The sequence below is a fragment of the Lissotriton helveticus genome, chromosome 6 (assembly GCF_964261635.1).
Source record: "Lissotriton helveticus chromosome 6, aLisHel1.1, whole genome shotgun sequence".
Lineage (NCBI taxonomy): Eukaryota > Metazoa > Chordata > Amphibia > Caudata > Salamandridae > Lissotriton > Lissotriton helveticus.
Window position 1 is genome coordinate 1947665981 of NC_136067.1, and position 24668 is coordinate 1947690648.

The window sequence follows — 24668 nt, forward strand, 5'->3', positions numbered from 1 at the left end:
AGTCTTGGTTGAATGGTCGAAGCAGGAATCTGATAAGCACTGGTTACATATGGACTGCAATGTGACGGGAAGGACTAAATGGGACCTGTTTTGGTGCCCCAAGAAGGACAGGCCTAAGAACACATACATTAGCACTCCCACACGCACCACCTTAAGGGTATGGGATTCAGTCGCAGGCGACGGCAGGTGGACTTCGTTCTCTTCACCATTTACACCACTTCACTTTAACCCGGCATTCCCCCCGGCCCTTCATTAGGGGCCCTTTGATGCCTGGAGGAAGGGAGGATGCCTCGCTTTGACACATCTATTTCATAATTTTGACCCACTCACTTTTGATGACTGCAAGCGGGACTATGAGCTAGGGAACACAGAAAGATATCACTATGCTCAATGAATGCACTGGGCCCTTACTCCTCAGGTACGAGACGCAGCCACTCTCCCTGTCACAAAATTCGAGACCTTCCTCACCAAGACCTCCTCTATGAAAGGGGCGATCTCGTTCATATATAACTTCCTACTTACAACTACACTCTCCCCGCGTCCACGGTATATGCCCATGTGGGAGGATATACTGCAGCGTGCGATCTCGGACGACGAAATGACACTTTTATGGTCCGACATCATGAGATTCAATCACTCCACGGAGCTCCGTGAAGCCCACCTGAAACCTATGATGGATTGGTACCTACATCGATCCAGGCTTAAGTAGATCTTCCCCAATACCTCTGATAAATGCTGGAGAGGGTGCGGACTGCGTGGGGATTTTGAACATATATGGTGGGATTGGTGGGATTGCCCAACTATACGCCCTTTCTGGTACGAAATACTGGCACACATCAAGAACATGTTGGGCTACCCCATCCCCTCCACCATGGCAGGTGTCCTTTTGGGACTTCGCGATTCCTCCATAGAACATCAGACTTGTGCTGATAAAACAATTATGTGGCTGTGTATAGGAGCGGCTAAGGTTACTCTGGCAGCCGCAAGGAAGAGGAAGGAAACACCAGCTATCTCCCTTTGGCACTCTCGTCTATGGAAGCTGCTCAGCTGGAACGCATGTCAGACATTTTCAGGGATAACTATAAAAACTTTGAATTCAAGTGGGGCCCCTTATTCACCTTTCTTTCACGAGGACTTCCATCAGCTGTTTGAGCACTTCATCTCTTTTAGATTTGAGATGCCCCCACCAGGGTAGGGGATGGGGATGGGTGAGGGGGTGGGGGGTTATTTCTTCCTTTGTTTGAGTTATCTCCCGATGGGGAGCGGTTTTCATATGATTTATGTTCACTCCACGCAGCAGATTCCCGCTGGAAGGCATCAGAAGCTTACCGTCGCAGAAGGAAGATGAAGCACAGGTTATACAGTTAACTCGCAATTTATGTTTATAAGAACTCATTCCAAGCTCAGTTACCATCAGAAACTGTAACCTACATTTAAGCAATTCATTGAGAAAGGAGTTGGACTCAGACTAGGCAATGCACCATGTCAATCAAATACAGTCCTGTCAATTATGCCACTGCCCTGCGAAGGACGCTATGATGGCATTGTTTCAAGATGTATGCTGGAAAACTTAAATATCTTTGGAAAAAAAAACGTTTTGAGACTGCACTTTTGCCTTTGCACTCCATTGGCCAAACGGCACAAAACTTTCAGTACTCCAAGAATGAAACCGAGCAGGAAGTCTGCAAAGTTTTGAGGGCATTATGTGAAGTGGCATAATGTCATGATATTGGTAATTTTACATAACCAGCATTACGCAATACCCCCAAAATTACAAGAATGACACCGCTGTAATGTAAATTGTCTTTATGCCTATATTTCTTCTTAAGTTTTTCTCAGTTAACCATCATCTCCAGTACCTGGGGACTAAGGTCTCCTAGGGTTAGTGACATCACTTGGGAAGAATATCCATGCACGTCCGCTCACCATCTTCATTATTTGGTCTTTCCTCGGAATTCAAGCGGTTTTCTGAACCCCTGTTCCAGGAAGTTCTTCCGTAGGGACTGAGCTATTTGCGTTTCTTCCCAACCATGATTTTGGAAACTTTTGGTGTCTTTTTGCTCCTTTTGCGTCCAGATGGGTTCTTTTCAAACCTTGACCACCATTTTGGGTACCTCTTGTTTGGGAACTCTTTGTTATGCCAATATCAATGGTCGACACTAGAATGTAATTCAAACGAATTTAATGATGTGAAAAACTAAAAGCAACCAGCCAACATGTGTTTCGTCACATGAGGGAACTATCCCGTGACTTCTTCAGGGCTGTATGGCAAAGATGTGACAATGACAGTGTCAGAGGGTCGGCGGACAAGATCCAACCAGCCACGGGGTCGACGAGGATCGGTGAGGTCGATGTCACAGGATTAGATCCCAGGGTTTGGACGACCTCGGAAGGATAGGGCTTGTAGATCGGCAGTGTATCCAACCAGAAGTACGCGGACCTGTGTCGAGTATGACACTTATGGGTGGGACATGTAGGTGTGCCAGAGTGAGAAGAGGCGAAGAGTGAGTCGCCATGAACTGTAAAATATTATATCCAGGCTCCGTACAGTGTCACACGGAAGGGCGAGGGGAGGGGCGGGTACGCCGCTGTGAAGGAGCTGATCTCGAGTGTTAGTGCTGCGGGTCGGAAGACACTAGATCTGGGTTGGTTTCCGCTTCCGTTTCCGCAATCTGTTATCACCTTTTATATATGGTCCATTTTAGGTTGGCCCAATAAATTCTGTAATGTTTTTTAAGTGACATTTTGAATTATTTATGTATTAAAGCAACTGCAGTATTGTTTCAATTTACATTAAGATGCATCAACGCAGTAATTATTGTCAACTGTATCACTTGCAAATGTTTATCCTTTTGGATTACATGTGTTAATAATTTCGGAAAGGGAAATTTGTTAAAATAGTTTTCAGATGAATGGTAATGTTATACTTCAAGATTACGTGCAGTGCAATCATATATTTTTATGGGTACTGCTTAGTAATAATGAACATAATGAGATTGTAAAGTGCCAATCTTAATATATTAATTATTAATGGAGTAGAAACTGGTAATGTAGCTTCCAAAGTCTTTTTTCAGACCAATGATTTCTTATTACCTCTCTGTTTTTGGAAACATCAAATATTTACTGATGTAGGCTACTGACTACCTTTATACAAATTTCTTACTTCTTGGGAATTTATCAAGAGGTTTCTTGGAAATCCACAACTGTGACACATTCTCAGGATGACACAGATATATTCACAACTACATTTCTGCATGTAGAAATACAAAGCCAAGGAGCTTTTTGATTTAGTTCCCATTAGCCATATTTCTCCACTGACATTTTACCAGGTGCTCCTTTTCCATGCCCATTCTAAAGTAACATGTACTCCTTCCCTCATCAGAATTAAAGTTATGGCCATTTTTAAACAAGCACTTGCAATGCAATAGGTCTCGCATTTACAAGAGTTTGAGCTATTAGCATTGCAAATGCGAGGCTTATTACATTGTAAATATTGTGTTTGTGTTATCAAAGCCCCCATGCCACACTTTCACGTGCATAAAGGCTGCGCCCCTTTCTGTAAAAAATCAGTATATAACAAAGGGTGTGCAGCAGCTATTAAAGTGAAACCGCGGAATAGGGGCTTTTACAAAAAAAACAGCATCTGTTTTACAAATCTTCCAAAGAAAGTAATACAAGTGAAAGTGCGGCATGGGGGCTTTGACAACAAAAAAAATATTTGTTTCCACAACCTTTATGAAGCTGCCGATCTGTGGCAGCAAGCGTTATGAATAACAAATAGGAGCAGATTTTTCAAGCAGCAATACTGTTAATGTTAAACAGAATTTATAGAGTGCATGGCTACTCGACAGAGTGTCCCGGCGCTAAGACAGAGGAGACAGGAGACTTGAAAGCTTAGAGACCGAGAGGGGCTAGTACATTACGATAATTGTTGAAACATCCAGGTTCTTAGCTGTTTTCTTAAAGCCAGCAGGGTCGTGTCCTGCCTGAATGGCAGTGGCATGATGTTCCATGCTCGGGCAACTTGCACTTGAAAGGAGTGACCGCCACAACGGACTCTACAAAAAGTAGGTGTCTGGATTTGGTGATGATGTGCTGATGTAAGTGATCTATGTGGCGTATAGAGGAGAACTCGTTTCCGGATGTAAATGGCCCCCAACCCATGCAGTGCCTTAAACTCAAGAACTAGGGCTTTAAAAATAATTCTGGACCGGACAGGCAGCCAATGTAATTTCTTCAAATGTTACGAGATCCGTTCTCTAGTCCCTAGCTTGAGGACTGCTCTGGCGGCAGAATTCTGGACAATTTGAAGTCTGTTCAGTAAATACTCCGGCAGGCCCAGATAAAGAACATTACCATAAACCAGTCTGGAAATGATAGGGGCCTGTACCACCATCTTTCTATGCAGGATCGGAAACAGGTAGAGGACATTTCTAAGCATTTTCAACAGTCCAAAACATGTGCCAGGCACTTTCTGGACCTGAGACTTCATGGAAAGCATATCATCCATCTTTACTCCCAGGTTTTTGACCGTGTTATCTGCCGTCTGGGGAGGCGACATGTCGGCTGGCCACCATTGCTTCCAAACATCAAGAGGAGGGGTACCAAAGAAGATAATTTCCAACTTCTCAGGGTTGCATTTTAGTTGGTTAAGTTGAAACCAAGCAAACATTTCTGTCAGAAAGTTTCTTATCTTCTGTCTATTGAAGTTCCATGCTGTACAGGGGATCCAGCAGCAGGGATGTGTGGGCACAGCCTCCTTTAAACTACTACAGCACTGCCTAAGAGTCCTGATTCATTACAGTGCTGCAATCCCTCTATTATTACCTCTGTTTACAGTGCATTTTCTAGTGAATACATAAACCCTGGCACGGAGCTGCTCTATCAATCCAGGTCCCAAAAATCAAAGAAATTAGAAAAAACATTGTCAGTTAGACCATTGCCTATAAAATAATCTGGGGAAATCTGTGTTAGACAGTTCCAGACTACAGGCTGTAACTCAGTCTAAGTACAATACATCCCAAAAGGTCTACTGGCTTTAACATATGCTTTTCACAATGAATAATTCAGGCCTAATGCCTTTGTAATAACAGATCAGAGCTAATGGATCTAGCATAACTCCCAATAAATCAATCAGTTTTACATCCCTAATTATTTGGCTTGTCACCATAACCGCCTCAGGCCAACTGTGACTTACAAGCACTCTTTTCAGCGGGAAGCACACAAATTCTGCTCAAACAAATACAGTAAGAAAGAAGATGAACATGTGGGCAGAGCCAATGGCACTCTGTGCAGTACATTGTGATGTTCTTTTTCTGTTGATTGAATCAAGTACAGCAACAGCCACACCAGTCAAGCGAGGCCTATAGAGCATGTTGGGTGGAACTTCCCCTTTAAAGACTACTACCACAAAACAGCCTCTGCTGCCCAGTAATGTGGTTGTTTATGAATCAAAGTTGACAAGTGGGTTGCTTTAATGGCCACCTTCAGGTGTTTTCTCATCTTGGGGTTCCTTTTTGCCCAAGGCGGTCACTGTAGCTGCAGGTAGACAGAAAGGCTAGTCTCTTGAACCTCACTGCTGACCTCTGCCTTTTAACGTTCCGCAGTTCAGAGGTCACACAGATGGTCCTGCTGGTAAAGCAGCTGAGCGGGCTTTTCTGCAGGTGCCACATACCTGTGCACTGTCTGACAAGGCCTGGCCCCAAGATACCTTAGCATTTCAATCCATGGCCATATAAACATCTGCAAGTGGCATCTCATAGGTTTTACAGCAGCACTGCAAACTGCTTTATTACTTTACCTACCTGCTGATAAAATCCAAAGCAAGTGCACAATTCCTGGTAAAAACAGTAAGTAGGGATTAATTAGTGTATTTAATTCAACAATAAGTAGTGTTAAATCATTATATAGGCTCTATTTAAAATTTAACTGGCCTCTTTTACAAAAAACAACCATTGTGCACACTCACAAAGAAATGAGGAAAGGTAATTTTTCGTTAAGTTTTTTGTAAACCACATCCAGGTTTACCATTGATTAATTTGCAATGCAGCTCAGGAGTAGCGTAAGAGACTTGAGGAACGTCTGGCATTAGATCTTCAAATTGCGTCAAGAGAATAAGCAAGACAAACAGGGTGTTCATCATTAGGAGATAAAGTAGTTGCCCCCACCCTCTTTCACTGGACCCCTCTCGCACATAAAGGGGGTTTTAAGACATGTATATTTGTAAAGAGCATGTTCAGCCAGAATGGTATCTTAGCTCTGAATACCAGATGTTTATTGATCCCCACCTCTGTGGGCCCCTTCATTGGACTCATGCATCCACTAAGCAGCCAGCCACAGAGCCCTGTCCTGAGGCCACATTTCACAATATCAGTAAATGTGAGCATCTGCAGTGCTGGGACCCAGGGTGATGCCTCTCAGTCTCGGGCAGAGAGTGGAGACCCCTCTGTTAAAGGTTGGAGGTAGGGGGTGGAGACGGACTCCACACTTGATTTGTGCCCTAGTTTTCCCCTTGGCCCGCTGCAGCACTGCAGTGGTACAAATCTGATCAATTTTGTCAGAATGCAGGAGAGAGAAAAAAAGAGCTCATTACGAGAGTCTAAGCTGTTTGCATTGTAAATGACAATGCTTTTTATTTAAAAAAAAAAATTATCTTGCTAGCGGTGGGTAAACTTCAACTTTGTAGTTATAGATGTTGCTTACCGGAACTGAGCCTGTTTTACTGCCAGCTTTGAATATCTAATATTTAATATTTGTCCGGTATAAGGACAAAATGTGTGTTTACGCACTGTTTGCAGATTTTCAAAACAAATAATTAAAAGGTATTGTCATTTAGAAATGCAAATGCGATACCTATTGCATTGTAAATGCTTGTTCCCTTTGTCACCAATATCCTATTTCCATTCCTTCCTTATTTTTCCAATTTATTTTTCAGGTCTCGCTAAAGTCAGAACATGCGCTGTCTGGCGAGACACTTAGTAGCGGCTTCAAAAAGCGCTACCTTACTGGCCACCAGGTTGCTAGAACACGCACAAGCGCGTGCGACGTGCACAGCACTTTTTCCGGTCGCACACGCATGTGCGCACAACTCGCGTTTTTTTTTATTTCCACACTGCCAATGCTTGTTTTGTAACACAATACAATTAAAATGCCTGTGAAATGTGACCGAACAGTACCAGCCTATTCAAAGCCCTGACTTCACAGGAACCACATCAGCGCGTGCCTCGAAGCCCCACCTTGACATAGCTGCGCAGCCCGGGATCATGGGGGTCTCTGGTCGGGGGGGGGGGCGACCTGCTCCACAGAGAACCGCTCTGGAGACGCAATTTGTTTTGCACCCATTTCTTTAGCAGTGGCTGGTTTGTATACCTCACTTTCACTACCCATAATGCTGGGATCTGCTTTCGCTCCGGCAGGGTCACAGTCATTGCTCAGCACCACCATGTTCACTTTCAACATCACGTTGCTTGCCCTACACTTTGCTTTCCCTCGTGCAGCTCCTGCGCTTCCCCAATACTTCACGTGTATTCACGTTCAGTGAGCGGCGTCCGTTCTAGTTTTCTCTTTTCTGAAAACTCAAATGCTGCTCTCCACTCACTGCAAACACACAGAAGGCACATATGCCAGGAGCCATACAAACACACATGAGCTCACACAAAGAGCATAGATTAAAATTGCCGGAGAGGAGAAATGCGTTTTTTTCTTTAGAAAACAGGCCCTACCCTTCTTATAGAACCACATAATCTGGGATGCTGCTTGCTGTGCCGCGTCTCATTTGCATACCCATCACCCTGAGCAATGCTTGAGTTTGGTCAACAAACATGAGGAATGAAATTAAAGGGCCCCTTCTTCTAATCCTGCTCAGAGAAGTTAATCAGAGCAACTGGAAGGTGACAAGATAAGTGGATAAGAAGTCCAAACCAGTAAGAAAACGCGATTTTGGCAGCTATGTTCTGCATTAAAATACTCTGGCAAAAGCAATTACAATTAACCGTATTCGCTGATTTGAAGACAAACACAGAAGAGAAATCTGTATTTTGAAAGCATGCCCCTCCAGTTACTTAGGGACACCAGCTAGCCTTGAACGTTTCCTTCACTGCACCCTGTTACTCAACTCTGTAAGGGATAGGCTTGAAGCGCGATTCTTTGCACTGGGACAGGTCTGCTTCCAGTGGAAAGCAGCCGTCTGAGGTTTTCTAGGAACTGAATGTATCTTCTGCCATTGAAGCTCGCATGCTTTCCTTTTTTATCCATTGTAGACCTAAAATGTCCTTTTCTTCCTGTATAATCTAGACTGTATAATATTGGACCAATGGCTGCATTACCAGTGTCCTATACTGAAACATGATATTGGGGGCACACGCTCTCTCTCTCTCGCGCTCTCTCTCTCGCACTCTCTCTCGTACTCTCTCTCGCACGCTCTCTCTCTCACTCTCTCTCTCCCGCGTACTCTCTCTCTCGCGCTCTATCTCACATTCTCTCTCTCACACTCTCTCACATGCACACATTCTTGCACATGCACACTTTTTCACACTCTCTCACGCACTCTCTCGCACGCATACTTTTTCACACTCTCTCACACACAGACTTTTTCACACTCTGACACACACACACGCTTTTTCACACTCTGACACACACACACTTTTTCACACTCTGACACACACACACTTTTTCACACTCTGACACACACACACTTTCTCACACTCTCTCACACACACTTTCTCACACTCTCTCACACACTCTCTCACACACTCTTTCTCACACACACTTTTTCACGCACTCTTACGCACTCTCACACACTTTCTCACACACACACACAATGTTTCTCTCATGCACACACACACTTATAAAGTGAAGTAAGAGTCACATTAGAGAACACTTAATGCAGAGGTTTCGTTTCATCTCGTGGACCAACTCTAATGCCTCCTACTTTTGTTTTAGGCTTGATCTAACATAAGTCTTGAGGTGGATTGTGCACATCCTGAATCTATATTTAAAAGTTGTTAAATGTTGCTGTTGCTTAGGGGCACACCTGTGTAAAAGAAACAGGCAGTGGCATAGCCAATAGGTCTCGCCTTTGTGACCTTATAAGTATTTAGCTATGCAGCACAATTTCCTTGGTGCAACAACATCAACTGTTGCATGGCTAAACACTTATATGGTCCCAAAGGCGAGGCCTATTAGCTATGCCAATGCTTGTTTTTTCTTACTCCTGGGTAAATCTGTTGGTGAAACATAAGATCCGGTGTTGTGTAGTTCCTATAGTCCCAAAAGGCTCTGCGCATTGGAATAATATCTTCAGTAGTGTAGACGTAGGACTGAGGTTAACTAGGTCTCTACTGACTATATTAGACTTAAGTTTTTTGCCAGCTAGCTCAGAGTTCACTAGAAACTTTCTCGAATAAGCGAGGAGGAGTTTAACCTCCCTGGATAGACAAGAAGGGATTTAGTTTCTGACAATCATAAAACATGACAACTTTGCTCTCCCTGATTAAGAGTATATCTCTAGAGTCGTGTGAAAACAAAAGACAGCTATTTCACTCTGTCAAAGGTGCGTACTTAGTCTAACCAGATTGCAGAGAAAAAGAGAGACGGGCGTTTTCAATAAAAGGTGTTATTTATTGAGCAGTCTCTTTCCTCATACAAGAGAAATGAATTGCTACAATTGCAATACTTATAGTTAAGTAAAGTGCATACAGTAAAAGCAGGATTATGAAATAATACTGTAAAAGCATTGATATGGTTCCTTAGCCATATGATACTTTAAAATGGATAAAATAGATACATACATATATACATTGACTAATCGTACTCAACTGGTGCTTCTAACTACGCCTACCCCGGTGTACCTGACCTAAGCCTAATACGTGGGAAGAAGTAAGTAAGTAGCAGTTTAAGTTAAGTTTGTTTTGCCAAGAATCTGACTCAAGAATTCCCTGTAAGGGTTTAGTCAGTTCAGTACCTGGGTATTAGAAGGCAGGAGGGCTGGTATCTCTCTCTCAGGACTCGGTATCCCAGTCACCCGCAAGGGTAAGCTGGAAACGCCGGAGGCTGGATTTCTCGGCAAGAGAAAAGACAGCGTCTTTCTCAGCGCGTCAAAAGGGAGGGGCAGCGTCCGTGGGCTCTCGCATCAGCTGAGCTCTTCGGAAGTAGATAGCTGCTCTGCTCCAGGATTACCACCGTGTGTTTGCTTAAGGCAACGTTGGTATATTTATACCTGAAAGGTGCCGGGTTTGACGTAAGGCTGGACATAAGAAGTCAATAAAGATGTCACTAAGAACTGGTCGTTCTTACAGTGCTTTACAGGAGTTCTAGGATGAAATCAAAACAACGGCAAGGGGGATTTCCCAGGTTGCTGGAGGCTTGGTTTTGTTTAGAGAACTCGGTGTGCTTTCTAGGGGGCTGGAGGAATAGGCTTGCTTAATGTGACAGCATGCGCTATGAATGAATTATGAAAAGGGTTTCTATGCCGTTGTAGGGATATTATTGAATTATAACCGGACAAGGCAAAGAATAGGAATATCGATTCAGGTACCTAGATAAACACACTACACCCACTCCACGAATTCATGTCCATAATTACTAAACTAAGCAATAGTAAACATATCTAACGGTGCATGTGTATACCGATCCACCCCAAAATACATTATTTTGCATCTGAAATGGCATATGCGAAATACACGAAAAATGAGTATAGGTACAGTATTTCAAGCAGAGTAATCATTCATAAAATAGGATGCATATATATCAGCGGAATGATTTTGCAAAAATTACACATGAAATGACTCTTAGTACAGAAAAGAAAAGTGTGAGACCATTTCATCACATATAAATACAGTTATTTGTAAATATGCTAGAGGCTGAGGTAATATATTGTCTCTAGAGTTCCTAAAAATAGAAGCTCTGTTCTCTAAGAATAGTTCTACTTTAAGCACACGATGAGTGCCAAAAAAAAGTAAATATTTTGGAATCGGGGAAAAAAAATGATTTCGTTTTTCAGGGGAAGAAGTCAAAACAGTTCCAAATATTTTCAGAAGCTTTTGTTTTTCAAAGCTGACGGCCAAATTCAGAGTTCAGGGAACGCTGAGGGCTCGTTTGCTTAAAAGTTTATTCTTTTTGTTCAGGGGAAAACATAATTTCAGACAGACTTTCAAAAAAGCAGTTTACCGCTTCAGGTGAAAGTTCGACCAAGTTGGAAAATGTCGCAACTGTGCAGTCCTGAGAATGATTGCTATCATCGATGACAGGATCAACAGTGCTCACAGAAGGTCGTACCTGGTTGATGCTGCTCTCATCTTGCACTTCACTACCCCTTAATCACAGTGGTGAAGTCTCAACGAATGCCGTCATCAGGATTGGTAACCGCTGGGGACAACACGATGCATGAGCCGTTACAGGACTTAGCAAAGTATCTGTATCCAATGGTACTTCTGATTGTAGTGTAAGACAGACATCTAACACGCATTCTTCTCCGCATAGCATACATCTTAGCACAGGTAAGATATAATTCTGCCAGATGGGTCTGAATGAAAGAAACCAGGTCATATTTAGATCTCTTAGCCGGGCTAATCCAAGGACTTTAGTTATGCAGTCCCGATAGCGTATAGCTAGGATCGTTTCTTCCATTGTTGCTGGAGTCTTGTCTGTGACATGGCTTGCGATAATGAAGCAGGAGTATCAAAAATAAAATGCCTGCTACGAGTCCCAACAGGAGTGGAAGGCCGCCAAAGATCGAATGGACAAAATTAGGAAAGATGCCCAGGACTGCTTTGAAAGGTGTCAACAGTCCCGAAAAAATTGTCTTAAATACACTCGCGATACCATTCGTATCTGAAATGTTTAAGATTTGGTTTAGCATTTCTGCGAAATGTAAGGGGCAATTTGTTGATAATAGTGCATGTATCTCCGTTGTCATCCTTGCAACCTGGAGATTATACGTTTCTTTTGATGACGTCAAGGGCACAGGCGTCTGTAGAAGAACAGACTTCATTCTGCTTAAAGTATCAATTCGAATAGAAGAGATTTTCAAACTGGGCCAAATTTTTCCCTCCCTGTCTGGAGTGTCGTTCGGATACAATACTTGCATACAGCAAGTGACCATGGAAGAAACGCTTACTAGATAAGCTTTTCCTGGCACCAAGACACAACATCTGTGGTCCACTATTAGAATGTAGCTCCCGTTCGAAAGCCGTCTAAAGAATGGCTCTATTCGAGAGCAGGTGTACCAAGCTGGTGACATGAAAGGTTATTTGAAGTCCCCTCACAGGCCCCATGTAGATTTATACCCTGACACAGAAGTATACCACTTAGTGATTTTTCACAATTATCACCACTAAGAAATACATTCTGTCCTTTTTCACTATAACATGTGTGTGTGTAAGGTAATTTCCATGATGACTTAATGTATCCTTTACCCAACCTTTCATACTGGCCTGCCTGTATATACTTTTGGCAGTATCGAAATTGGAAAGTTGTTATCGGAATAGTTATGATTCCGTGTATTATCCATTCGATGACAGGTCGTTCTGACATTGTCAATGGTAATCACTCAAGTTTTTCAATGCTCAGAATTGTATATTCCGCTCCTTTTTGTGCCAAGCTGATTTGTATATCAGTAAGGTTAAAGATAGAGAACAGTGATGTTGTGTTGATTAAACGCCAAAGCACGTAGCCTGAACTCAGATCTTGTAACGTCCAGCCAAGCTGTACAATAGAACGCAATTGGGACTGTCCATGTTGTAACATTAGTAAGTCCTGCTCTATTATATCGATTGCAGATGATACAATACTGTCCAGTGAATACATTCTGGAAGACAGAGTCATTAACCCATTGTCCACAACAGAAAGTGATTTTTCCAAATTAATACGGTCAATTTCCCGTATTTTCTCTGCTGTTTCAATTTGAGTTTCTTTCCAAGCTTCGTTATAAGCTGCATATATAGAGGCCGCCATGAAACGTTGTTGACGCTGTTTGCGTGGTCCCATAATGAAATCACGCAAGTCAGCACCTTCTTTAAGTAAAGTTAAGTGTTGCTTAATTTCTGCCAGTGTGGATGTCTGTAGCCATTCAAGGCAGAGTTTTCCTACACTGTATGTTGTTACTATCCCTGGATGTTGTCTCTGGGAGTATCTAGGGTCTGGCCTGGTCAATTTGAACCCCTGTATTTTGTTCAGAAATCTATCTTGACAGTTATTTGTGTCTGTGGGCCAGATCAACTATTTTTTCCAATCAGGATGTGTTCTATTTTGGTTTAAAATATGGGATACGTCTATCTCAACCTCTGTAGTGCTATTACTGTCAGGTGTTGGCTTTGGAATAGACGGTTTGTTTAAGTCTTTCATTTTGGCTAGGCCAAGACAGGTTGTTTGTTGAATTGTGTCATTCAAAAATATAATTTGTTCTGGGATCATGCAGGCTCTGAATAATGATTCTATACCTTGGACTTGCCAATCTTTGGTACCCCAGATCGTTTTTGTTTCAATGTTATTTTTCCAAAAATCAAAACCAAATGTATTCATTTTTTCAAAAAATGTTTCTGAATAGATTAATTTTGTATTTGTCAGCATGGTTTTCATTCCTGTCTTATTTAACAGTTTGAAATAAAACGTTTCTGCTTCACTTGTGTTAAACCCTGAGAAGTATGTGAGTTTCTCATAAAATGTTTTTGAACTACCTTTTGGTGGAGTTGCACAATGTTCCCATTGATTATAATTTAAAACATTTCTAGGTTGAGCAGATTTATGCAAATAATGGTTAGCATAGTGGTTGTAGCAGTACATCTGATCAAAATTCGATGAACCTTGTAAATAATCATGTTCTGTCAATTTTGCTGACATAACTAAGTCTGACATCATATCATTAATACTTTCAAAATCCCATTCATCAGAGAATGTACTCGGTTTTACAAACTCACTTGTTGAAACCTTAAATTGATGAGGATACTTCAAGAGCTCGACCGGGCCATATGTATCGTAATCTGTTTTGTCCCATGCTACCCCACCGGGTATCGGATTGGCTGTGAAGTTTACTGAAGAAAGTTCTCTTTTCTCGATGTGTGAAGACTTGTGTGGCTTTAGGACCAGGTTGATATTCTGGCTTGCTGTGTCCATTGTAACATATTTTCCCTCAATGAAGTGTCCCAAGCATAGCACCATGATGAGCCAAAGCAGGAGGAAAAGTACACCTAGCACCACCCAAAATTCAATCCATGGGGAAATCAGATAGGTTTCTTGTAGTTGATGAAAGAGTTCTTTAGTTTTGTCTTTAAAAGTTTTTGTTGTTGTTGCCTGTTCCCCAGGTTCGCTCGGATCCTCAGAAAAGTCATTGAAATTGATGAAGTAACCTGATGCAGTTCTGTCAATTATTGTAATTGCTTCTGGATTTTTCTTTGTTTCATTAGCATAGTCTGTGGCTACATCGTTGTAGACAGGTGTTTCTTGACGAATTGTTGCAATTTGGGTTTTAAGAGGCATAAGTTCCATGGCTTTGTTGCATAGTCCTTGTTGATTCACTGTAGGTTTATCAAATGTGATTAGTCTCTCAGTTTGAACCTCTTGATTTGTAGCAAACTTTGGTGTTCTGCTATTTCTTGGGAGTCCACTTGGCCTACTACTTATTATTGGCCACATGATTGTGGTTTAACCAGGTCGATGGATACAACTCGGTTCTCCTTTTTACCATTAAGGGGCGGTAGTACAACTGATCTTGTTCCGTTGACACCTAAGACAGGTACTGCTTTTCTGTAAGAAGGCCCAAATTCCTTCTTCACCACGATTTTCTCTCTGACCAGATCCCCAATCTTTGGAATCCAGACAGGCCTTGCTGGGATAGGTGGTTTCTCTTCAGTGGCTGTTGGCTGTTGTTTCAACTTTATGTTGCTCAGGTCTTTTCTTGTTTCATTTAAGTCATAGCCAAACGATCTTTGATATCAAAGCATTTTCCTTCTACCACTGAAGTCTGACTATCGAGAGCCTGGATATGCATTCTAGTCCCGAACAATAGTTCGTACGGACTGAAACCTTTTAGAGAATTTCTTGGCAGATTGTTAAGACTACGTTGGACACTTAATAGATGTTTGACCCACCCAACCCCCGAACCTAATACCTTTGCCGTTATAGATTGCTTTATGTCTCGGTTTTTTCTTTCCACAATCCTGTTTCCCTCAGGATGGAAGGGACAAGAATACCGCAATGCAATGCCCATGCTGGTCATGGCCTCCTTATAAGCTCGAGAGCTAAAAGCAGGACCCTGGTCAGAGTGTAGCATGCCAATTGCGTATGTGCCGATAAAGACTCGCAAAGCTTTTATAACCGTTCTGGCGTCAGCCGAGCGCTGGGGCCACATCCAAATGAATCTCGTGCAGAAGTCCACTGCAACCATGATGTATTTATAGTTGCCATCCCTTTGTAAGGGACCACAGTGGTACAGGTAAACACACGCTAATGGTTTATCTGAGATCAGAAGGGGCGTCTGTGCTGGTCTTTTTACAGTTGAAACTTTCATTTTTTGGCATATTTCACAATCTAGAACATAGTTCCTAGTTTGTCTTCTCATTTGTGGCCACCAGTATCTCTGTTTTAATAATGATACTGTGGCCGAGACACCAGCGTGTGCAGAGGCGAGCCCTTCGTGTGCCGCTATAATTAGTCCTAACCTATGTTCCATGTTTGGAATTGCCCTATCCCCCACTCCAGGGATTCAAGCAAATGGAACGTTATTCGCATCAGTTATGTATGAGTACTTTACTGGTAAGCCTTATTGGGAGTGTTTTTATCGCATTATTTACTGTAGCGCTGACAGCTTGTAATATCTCGCTGTCTATTTTTGTTTTTGACCGGGTGATACCAGCTACGGAAGCCATTTGTACAGCTGCCTTCGCGGCCTCATCAGCCAATGAATTCCCTGCAACGTGAACGCCATCACGTTGATGACTCAGTGTATGTATCACGTGAGTCTTTTGTAGTTCCTTTTGTAAAAGAACTACTTGTTCCCAAAGCGTTTTATGCTTTATTGTGGCACCTGTGTCATCTTTGTAACCATTTTGAACCCATTTCTGCAAGTCGTTATTGTATGATTTGACGCAGTAATATGAATCGCACACTATTAGTGTTGGGAATTTGCGATCGGCATTATCTAGCGCCATTTTTAACGCTATTACTTCAGTTTGTTTGTCTGAATTATTTTCCACAGAGTGTGATTTTGTTACCAGAGGTCTCAATGTACATCTGCGCCACACGTATTTAACAATCTCGCATGTGGTGTTATAGGCTTGTTTTCCCCAAACCGAGGGTTGTGCATATCCGTCTGTATATATTACACAGGTGTACTGTTGTATGGGCAGAATGTCGATTGGCAGAGGATACTCTCTTTCATATTCTAGATTTTTTAATCTTTTCAAGTTTGGGTCAAAATAGTATTTCACTTTTTCTGTAGCAAGAGAATTTTCCCATTGTATCCATTTTGGATTTAATGCCACGGTAGTTAAATTACATGGGCTTGTTAGTGACTCGAAGGCTGATTCTGCTGTTATAACAGTAATCCGTCTGCCTTCGGCTTGGTCTCTTTCTTTTGCTACAGCTGTTTGAACCGCATTTACAACATTTTTCGCAAGACTGAATGTTTTTTCAGCTTGTGAGTACAAGTGTGATTTGTATGCTATTGGTACCGTTTCTCCCTCATTAGAGGTTAGGTATGTGAATCCGCATCTTCCTGGGATGACCCGGATCACAAGGGTGCGTGTTTTATCGCGTGTTTGCAATTTTGTTTTAGCTAACATGTCTGTTTGCAATAATCTCAAAATTTCTGTGTGTTTTTGAGTCCAATTGATTGTTTTAAAATCTGGTTTTATTAGTTCATAGAGAGGTTTAACCCTCTCTGCATAATTTAGAATGTAAGTTCTTCCGAAATTCAGGAAACCTAGAATTGATTGTAAGTTTTTCAGCGTTCTTGGTGCTTGGATTACAGCACATTTCCCTAAGAAATTGTCTGCCAGGCTTTTGCCTTCACTTGATAATTCATATCCTAAAAACAGGACAGTTAGATGGGCAATTCGTGACTTTTTAAAGTTGAATTTGTAACCCTCTGCTGCGAACCCAAGTATTATGGTGTTCACTCTTTTCAAGTGAGTATTCAAGTCATCATCTGTTAGATAGATGTCATCGACATAAGATAATGCCTCATCATCATACATTTGTAGTAACTCTGTTACTCTTGCTGAGAATAACCCTGTGCTGTTCTTGAACCCCTGTGGGAGTCGACATAATTTTTTTTCTGCGAGCCCATTATTGAGAAAGCGGTCAAATACCTGCTTTCAGGTGCTATGTTTTGACAAAAGAATCCATTAGAGATGTCTAATGTTGTTTTGTATTTTTTGCGCACAATGTTATTCATTAGTGCTGCACTATGTGAGTTTTGTACTGCAAAAGTTTTGCAACATGAGTTTAGATGTCTGTAATCCAAAACTAGACGATATGAATCGTCTGGCTTGGAGACAGGAAACAAAGGATTGTTCATTTGAGAGGTGCATGTTTCAATCACCCCTTGGTATTCAAGTTGATCTAAGATCTCCCTGACCTGTTTTTTAGCTTCTTGCTTAATTGGGTACTGCCTCTGTGCAGTTGGTTGACATTTTTACTGGATTTTGTGAGGAGGAGAGTCCTCATCCCATCCAACATGCTTTTTTTATAATGCAGGAGCTTGGGCTACTGCCCACTTTCTTGCAAGTGTATATTTTTTATGAATTGGAATGTGATTTGAGAAGGCAGGCATAATCATTTCTTCGCCATGAGGGCACTCCCTGACAAACTCTGGTGACCAGTCTTTTTCAGCTAAAAGGATGTCATAGCCTTTGGAGAGGTTATCCCAAAATAGACCCTTTATTTTCTTAGTCTTATCTCCCTCTATACGTAATGTTATTACGTATATTTTATGAGGTTTGCTAACTCTGGTGTCTGCAGTTTCCACCTGAATGTATTCATTCGTGTCCACTGTCTCCAGATGATTCATCAGGTTCTTGCGAGCTATGCTCACTTCTGCTGCGCTGTCTAGCATTGTCTGAGCCCACTCTCCGTTTTTCAGTTGTGTCCTCAGGATCCTCGGCATGGTTGATTATTTTAATACTGGCTACCTTCTTTTTTGGAAATTGTAATTTTTTACTTTGATGAGCAGGTTCTTTGTCTTTGGACTTGACGTGCTCTTCCCTGTGTTCTGACCGTCCTTTTCTTTCCGATTTCTGCGAGGAAGTCTGAAAAGATCGAGAGGGACGTGTATCAATATCTTGATATCTATCAGGTTTCTTCAGATTATCCCTATTTCTAAGGTTGTATCTTTTCTCAGAGGGCTCCCTCTGGGGAGACATGTGTCCTTGGTCCGGAGATCTTTCTCTCCGCCGAGGAGACTTTCCTCTGGACTGGAATCTTTTTTCTTTGGGAGTGGATTGTTTATTTCCATCCCAGCTCTTTTTTGGAGTGTTTAGATTATTTTTAATAAATATCTTTTCAGGATTTTCAGTTAGTTGGGGTTTTACTGATTTCTCACCCAACCTATCTCTTCCTAGTTCTTCATAATATTTTTCTATGATTCTGGCAAGTTCAAATGGCTGTTCTGCTATATCTGTTTCTTTCAATTTCTGGCGGATCGCCACAGATGCTGCTTCCCCTTTTATGTTGGCTAATAATATAGCCGAGACCAGCTTGAAGTCTTTCAGTAATTTCATACCCAGAGTTAAAGCAGGTTCTGGACCGTATTCGTTTTGAATCTGTCTTAGCACATCTGGTATTACCGCCATGGACGGAACACCATGTGTTTTTGTGTAAATGGAAGCAAAAACTGTGCCCCAAGTGTCACAGTCCTCTACATGTGGTGCGATCCCCATTGGAAGACAGATAATCAGAATTCTGTGTTTCTCAGTAGGGGTAGTATCCGGAAATACTGCCTCTATTTGAGTGATTTTTTCTGCTAACCAGAATGGAATTTGTTCCCCTTTTGTGGGTACTTTACCCAGACATGATTGTATGTTCTGTGGTGTAATTTTGTTTGTGTCCCCCTGATGAGGGGTCAGCTGTGGAATGTTAATAGCTGGTTGGACTGTTGAAGTCCGCATTACATATTGGACTAATTGTCTATGTATTTTAATCAGTTGTTTTAACTGTTCTAAAAGTTCTGGTACTGACATTTTTTCGATGTCCGGATGTGGTGTGTAGCTGGCTAGAACCGGCCACGTTGCTCCTGGTCTACCTAGTGGACCGAGCCTGGTGATGTGATTATTATGTTTTAGGGCGCCTTTAAACCAGAGCAGGTGCTCTTGGTATTTTAGTGCGATTTCCACCTCCTCGAAAGGAGTGTAATCATCCGGTGGTTCCTCTATTTTGTAATAGTGGAATTCATGTGTGACAGCGTTTGCTGCTGGAAAGTTTATCCGTGAATAGAATACCTCTGTCTGCCGATATTCATGTGCCTCAATTACGAATATGACTGTACCACCTCTCGATGTTAGTCCATTTTCTACAAGTTTAATAGTTATAGTTTTTCTTATGTTGACCGGGATGAGTATTGCATCCGGGTCGGTCTGCAGGAGACTATTGTCATCCTCTAGGAGACGAGCTGCTATTCTAGCTGCCTCCCTCTCTTCTTCAGTTTCTGACATTTTTTACTGACAGAAAGGTTTTTGTTGCAGATCAGGTTTTCAAGGTAACAAAGATTAGGTGCACAATATTTTGGAACACTGTATCCTTCAACGTTGAATAAACCAAAAACTATACATAGAAATCTCTTCCTACTAAGTTCCGGCGGATTTTAACCTTTGACCCACTCCAGACGTCTTTGGAGTATTTACGGGAGAAAGGGTCCGTGTGAAAAAGCACGACTGAGTTACTCTAACGTCTTGCGTTAGATTTATCGCCTTACCAAACATTGGGCGCCATGTAGTGTAGTTCCTATAGTCCCAATAGGCTCTGCGCATTGGAATAATATCATTAGTGTAGACGTAGGACTGAGGTTAACTAGGTCTCTACTGACTATATTAGACTTAAGTTTTTTGCCAGCTAGCTCAGAGTTCACTGGAAACTTTCTCGAATAAGCGAGGAGGAGTTTAACCTCCCTGGATAGACAAGAAGGGATTCAGTTTCTGACAACCATTAAACATGACAACTTTGCTCTCCCTGATTAAGAGTATATCTCTAGAGTCATGTGAAAACAAAAGACAGCTATTTCACTCAGTCAAAGGTGCGTACTTAGTTTCACCAGATTGCAGAGAAAAAGAGAGACGGGCGTTTTCAATAAAAGGTGTTATTTATTGAGCAGTCTCTTTCCTCATACAAGAGAAATGAATTGCTACAATTGCAATACTTATAGTTAAGTAAAGTGCATACAGTAAAAGCAGGATTATGAAATAATACTGTAAAAGCATTGATATGGTTTCTTAGCCATATGATACTTTAAAATGGATAAAATAGATACATACATATATACATTGACTAATCGTACTCAACTGGTGCTTCTAACTACGCCTACCCCGGTGTACCTGACCTAAGCCTAATACGTGGGAAGAAGTAAGTAAGTAGCAGTTTAAGTTAAGTTTGTTTTGCCAAGAATCTGACTCAAGAATTCTCTGTAAGGGTATAGTCAGTTCCGTACCTGGGTATTAGAAGGCAGGAGGGCTGGTATCTCTCTCTCAGGACTCGGTATCCCAGTCACCCGAAAGGGTAAGCTGGAAACGCCGGAGGCTGGATTTCTCGGCAAGAGATAAGACAGCGTCTTTGTCAGCGCGTCAAAAGGGAGGGGCAGCGTCCGTGGGCTCTCGCATCAGCTGGGTTCTTCGGAAGTAGATAGCTGCTCTGCTCCAGGATTACCACCGTGTGTTTGCTTAAGGCAACATTGGTATATTTATACCTGAAAGGTGCCGGGTTTGACGTAAGGCTGGACATAAGACGTCAATAAAGATGTCACTAAGAACTGGTCGTTCTTACATTGCTTTACAGGAGTTCTAGGATGAAATCAAAACAACGGCAAGGGGGATTTCCCAGGTTGCTGGAGGCTTGGTTTTGTTTAGAGAACTCGGTGTGCTTTCTAGGGGGCTGGAGGAATAGGCTTGCTTAATGTGACAGCATGCGCTATGACTGAATTATGAAAAGGGTTTCTATGCCGTTGTAGGGATATGATTGATTTATAACTGGACAAGGGCAAAGAATAGGAATATCGATTCAGGTACCTAGATAACCACACTACACCGGTTCCCTCTCCAAAAAGTGCTGGTGCCCACTACCAGCAACCATTGGCACAAATAAAGTGCTGGGTATGTTTGATTTCAGAGTCAAAGCATTTGTAGTTGATGGAATGGAGCAGGGAGCTGGCTTTGTTTGATATGTATTTCCTATGGGCAGATACTCCTGTTTCTGCAGCTTGTCAGGGTGAGGATGGCTGCTTGTTGTCTTACATATTTTCACCAAACCAGCTGTTTGACATTAGTTTGTGTAGTATACTACTAAGACATGCAAGTGCAAGGCATTTTGTCCTAGTGTGCCGTGTGCAGGAGTCATACTTGTGCATGGTTTTAATTGGTCTGTTTCTCTTAAGGGTGTAGTGGCTGGCGTGTCTAGCAGCCTGGATCACTGAGTATACAGATGTGGTTTCTATAAGTTTGGTCAAGCTGCACAGACCAATTGCTCAATCGTCTTAGTATTAATTATAATGTAATTTGTACATGGTATGCTATGGTGCTTTTCAATGGGGTTATCCTTGTTATTTGAGGACAACGGTCATGAGCACAAGGACACCCATCTCCTTGTTCGAGAACTAATGACTGAATCAGAAAGACGTACCAGCCTCCCTGAACATCTGCAGAGGTCTCCAATGCAGAGTTGTACCAGGTTTGGACAGTCACATGTTCATATTGCTACCATGATGATGATTGACAGATCTGCATCTGTGCCTGTGCATTGTTTTGATTTGGTTTGCCAAGTTAGTAAATGTATTGTGGGCAAAAAAATAACAACAAAGCGGCGTGCCTAAAAAATTACAGCTTGCAGTTAAAATGTCTAATCTCTATATTGGCAGTTGTGCATGGCAATGATGCCAGGAACAGACTGGAAGCCCCAAATATATAATGAGCATTCTGGGGTAGGTGGATACCCAGAGTCGTCCCAGCTGAAACCACGGAACACATGGTGAAGGAGAATAATGGCAACACACTGAGAGTTTTATTTAGCGCTCTTAATGCCCACCTGAATGACAATGTATATATAAAAGAAGTTTTAAACAAACACAAGGAGAGTTTTATTTAGCGCTCTTGATGCCTATCAGGGTCTACTCCGCTAGATACAAAGGATGCCAATTAAATGTGTCACAAGTTGAACTAATTACGCACGTGGATTTGAGGTGAGCGGGGGGTGGTAAAGTAAGCGTTTAATTGTTTGCACCAGCATTGAGAAGGGTTCAGATGCACTTATGTGAGGACGTCTAGGTGGGATGAAGAATAGCCAGGGTTTTATCCTGTCATTAGGGGAAAGGGCTGTCCGTGAAATGAGGTGGGAGTTTGAATCTCCCGGGGGTCGTGAATAGATATTTACAAGGGGACAATGGAATTCAGCCCTAAAGCAAAAGGTTTTAGAAATTGGGAGTAGGAAGTAGGCAGTGGGCACAGGCTGGGTGCGGCTCGCTCACCCTCCTCCTATATGAGCAGGTGGGGAATATGGGTTCTGGAGGCAGAGCATGGAACAGGGCCACTGCATGGCTATGTCTCAGTTCCCAGGCAACAAGCCGGGGCAGGATGGCAACAGCTATCCGGTGCCACTCCTCCCTCTGCAGGGGCTATGCGCAGCTCTCACCTTCTCAAGCATGGAAATGGAATTTTTGAGTGAATTAAAAGATGATAGCAACCAAGAGTTGGACTTTGTATGGGCTGGCATGCTGTAACAAATTTGCTGTGTTCCCATTAACCTTCCCAGTGCATCCCTTAACACGGCAATTTCATGACGCAGCGTTTACGGTATCATTCACACAGAGTCGCAATCTTCAAGTATTGGGGTCTGATGAAGGAAAACACTTGCGTTAGGATGGTGGGCGGAGGCCTTATTACAGGAAGCGGAAGGGAGAAGCAATCAAAACAAGTTGTGACAGGCATCAAGCAACAATAAAATAAACAAGAATTTGCAATGCATTTACGCAAGACCTATTGCATTGCAGGAGTGCGGGTGGGTCGGGTGTGAGAAGGCACAAACACATGGTATATAATATATTTTATTCTTGATATGATAGTTTCCTAATCGTTAATCCTTATTTATTTATTTAAATGTAATTAAACAATAGCTACCCTTAGACTCACTATTAGGGAACTTAATTGGGTTGTTTTTCATTTCTTGTAGGTTATGTATTGAACTCTATAATGAGGATCATAAAATTTTGGAACTATTAGTTTTTTTTATAATACAGTTTGTGATGCACGATGTCTATTTATTTCTTGATGTCTTCGGACACAAAAGCGTATAAATCAATTAAAACAATTCAAATTGAAAACTGCAGGAATCATTGTTAAGTACTTAAAAACATATATATAAGTGTATTGAAGATAGGTATGTACCTCAAAATGGAGGTGGCACATTTGTGGCACAGTATAATACAAATATAAAATGATGCATCAGCAAAACAAAACAAACAGAAAAAGATTCATCCCTATATTTCAGGCTAATAAAACAGGTTATTCAGTTGATCCTTATAAATAATAACATTCAATATAATGTTAATATGCATTTATTACACTCATCAAATGGAAACACTATACAAATAAATCAATTTAGATTTAAAAAAAATACTTACGCAGGGGCGTAATGGCAAACAGCCAGAAAAAAAACAGAACACTGTTGACTTGCGCATCCGATTTCGGAACTTTCATTCCAAACAACCTTCACAGTTAAAGATAAATAATTATTATTGAAGTAATGGTTTGTCCTCAAATGCAGGTTCAGACATCTTTTACAAATGTTTTTAAAATACAAATACACAATACATGCATTATAACATTTATGTTTTCTCTATGTTTTGGATATACCTACTTGTTATTTTCTTTCTAATCATTCCATCAGGTTTTATATTTATCCCAAAATGTAGTTAATTTTCTATTTATGACATGATTGTGTTAATAATTTCTTGTTTTTGAAGAGTTATTGTCAATTTTCCAGTTAATCTCTCATTTGTTACATCATAACACTACTTAGTCTTTGGAATTATTGTAAGTGACACTATTTTGTGGTCATCAAATTGCTCACATTAGGTTCCTCTTTTGCAGATTGTTTGTGAGAATGCTTTTTTATTTTTTTACTATCATGGTATTTTACTCAATCAATTTACCATTGTTTAACAGAACACAGTCTTATGTGATGTATAAAGTAAAATCAGCACAGAAGGGCTGATTTATATTTGCACGGACGGATAGTACTGTGTCAGAGCGACAGTGTAAATCTCTCCACCACCCTGAATGAGTAACAGTTTACGAAAGTTAGAAATGTCTAGCAGCCCAATGGACATTTCTAACATTCACAAGAACCACTGTCAAGTAGCATTAATAGTAAAATAAAGTTTATTAGGACAATTGTCAATAAATATTCTAAAATATTAAAAAACTTGCACATTGTAATATCAACTAAAACGCACAACCCCCCAAAACTGCACACCTTAT

General features: G+C 41.5%; 1 long non-coding RNA gene across 1 annotated transcript in view; it reads right to left on the minus strand.

Annotated features, from left to right (window-relative positions):
* The window catches only part of LOC144761975 (uncharacterized), a 50701-nt gene extending 26804 nt beyond the window's left edge, over positions 1–23897 (minus strand). The window contains exon 1 of the long non-coding RNA XR_013595989.1: positions 23810–23897. This is a non-coding gene — a long non-coding RNA (uncharacterized LOC144761975). The remainder of the gene's footprint in view (positions 1–23809) is intronic.
* Positions 23898–24668: the final 771 nt, after the last annotated feature.